Raw genomic sequence first — 2,479 nt, forward strand, 5'->3', positions numbered from 1 at the left:
GACATCAACCTAAACCAGTCATGTAGTCGTTCGTGATCATAAGCTCTTTACCTCGGTAATTACATAATAATCACAATGCCTATTACCGAGTGGTGGAAGAAAATGATTTGGAGATCACATACTAATCACAATGCCTATCTCCAACTTATATCATACTTCACGCAATTATAATTGAAAGATTTCCAAGCCTACAACTCATCATATTATAGCAATATGTTCATCGTATTTTCAAAGAGGTGTCATCATATGCATGTCGCCCTTATTTTGGTACAAATTCTAAGTCAAGCAATTTCCTTCCCATTTATCTTGCATGAAACCGAAGGTATATTACACAGGGGTCTTAGAGTTCTTCACCCTACTACATTTTAATACCAATGCCTTCCTAATTGATTATGTTCATTCTTCCAAAAAGGTTCGACTAGCATTTGTAAGCAAGGTTCCAAAACTCGTCTATAAAATCTAAAATTCTCATCTAGATCGAAACAAGTCAATTGTTAAACATTTTAGCAAGGGGTGGGGGCGGCACATCAAATAATTGGTTATAAGGCTTCTAAGGTATAGTGTGGACTCACCTTGAAGGATTCAAAAGAATCCGGCTTAGGACAGTTGTTGTTTGGAGTTGCTGCCACGAGTCACGAGAAGAGACGACGACCTTGCTGCCGTGAGGTTAATGCTGCTGCTGTCGAGACGGAGTAAGGGCAGCACACAACATCTGCTGTGTTGCTGTCGCTGCTGCGACGCTGCTGTGCGAACCGAGGCACGATGGTTGCGCGGGCAGCTTGCTGTTGCTGTTCGTAACGGAGGAAACACAGCTAAGGGCTGTTTTCCTGTTGCTGCTGTTCGAGAGAAACCAACACAAAACAGCAGTTGGCTGCTCGCTGTTGATGCTGCTGCCGACTCGAAGGAAAACGCAGCAGGCTGTGTTGCTGTTGCTCTGCTGGTACTGCTGCCGAGTCGAAGGAAAACGCAGCAGGATGTGCTGCTTTTTGGCGAGCTGTTTGGTGCAGAAAAACGCAGCACAAGGCTGCTGTTTGGCGAGGCTGTGGATCAAAAGAAGGCAGCGGTTGCTGCTGATGCTTGCAGGCTAAGGAAATGCACGGGCAGCAGGTTGCTGCTGCTGCTGCTGCTGCCGTTCGAGTCTTGGGAGGGCGACGGGAATGAGAAAACGTCAATAGAAATGGTCGGCTGATGGATGGTTGTTGCTGTTGGTCCGAGAGTACAGCAAACACACATCTAAGGCTGATGCTCTCTGCTTGAAGAAACAGTTCCTTCCTCCTTTGCTTTCTTTCTTTTTCTTTCCTCCTCCCTTCCGGTGAAGGCTTCCTCTTCTTTTATTTTTCTTTTGATTAACCTTTTTTCCTTCCCTAGGTGCAGCTCTGAACCTCCTTTAACAAAAGTTAAAGTCCTCTCACAAAACTTAACCAGCAGACAAGAACCTAAGGTCAAAACCACAATTGGAGGGTAACAACCCCCCCCCCTTTTTTTTTCTTCTCCTTTCTTTTTTTTTTTTTTATTTAAGAAAATGATATTTAAGGTAAAATGACCCAAAATGAAAAAAAGGAATTTCGGGTGTTACAATCCTCCTCACCTTGGATTAAATTTCGTCCTCGAAATTTTCCTCTTACGTGAAGAGGTGGGGGTAACGCCTCTTCAAATCCTCTTCCGCTTCCCAAGTTATGTTCGACCCTCGGTGATGTTTCCATTGTACCTTAACCATGACAATCTCTTTGCGCCTCAACATCTTAGTCTTTCTTTCTAAGATGGCTTCCGGTTCTTCAACGCACCGGTTGTTCTTGTCCACACGAATTTCTGAAAGTGGAATGACACTTTCCTCTTCTGCTAAACACTTTCGAAGATAACACACATGAAATGTGTTATGGATTCCGGTCATTTCTGGAGGTAATTCTAGCTTATAAGCTTGAAGTCCTATTCTAGCCAGGACTTTAAACGGTCCAAGGAATCGGGGACTTAGCTTCCCCCGTTTTCCGAAACGGATAATGCCTTTCCAAGGGGACACCTTAAGCATAACACGGTCGCCGACTTGGAATTCGATAGGTCGGCTCTTCTTGTCTGCATAGCTCTTTTGTCGATCTTGAGCCGCCTTTAAGCGTTCCCGAATACACTTCACCTTATCGGCCGTTTCCTGGACAACCTCGGGACCCGCAAATTGTTTCTCGCCCGCTTCTAGCCAACATACTGGAGTTCTACATTTTCGTCCGTACAACGCCTCGAAAGGTGCCATCCCTATGCTGGAATGATAACTGTTGTTATAGGCGAACTCTACCAGGGGTAGATGAGAATCCCAATTTCCGCCAAAATCGATAACACATGATCTAAGCATGTCCTCAAGGGTTTGAATGGTTCGTTCGCTCTGACCATCGGTCTGAGGATGGTAAGCTGTACTCAACTTCACCCTCGTTCCCAACTCTTTCTGTAAGCCGCTCCAGAAATGGGATGTGAATCGGCTATCTCGATCCGA

The sequence above is a fragment of the Cynara cardunculus genome (assembly GCF_001531365.2).
Source record: "Cynara cardunculus var. scolymus isolate 2C chromosome LG 8, CcrdV1, whole genome shotgun sequence".
Taxonomy (NCBI): domain Eukaryota; kingdom Viridiplantae; phylum Streptophyta; class Magnoliopsida; order Asterales; family Asteraceae; genus Cynara; species Cynara cardunculus.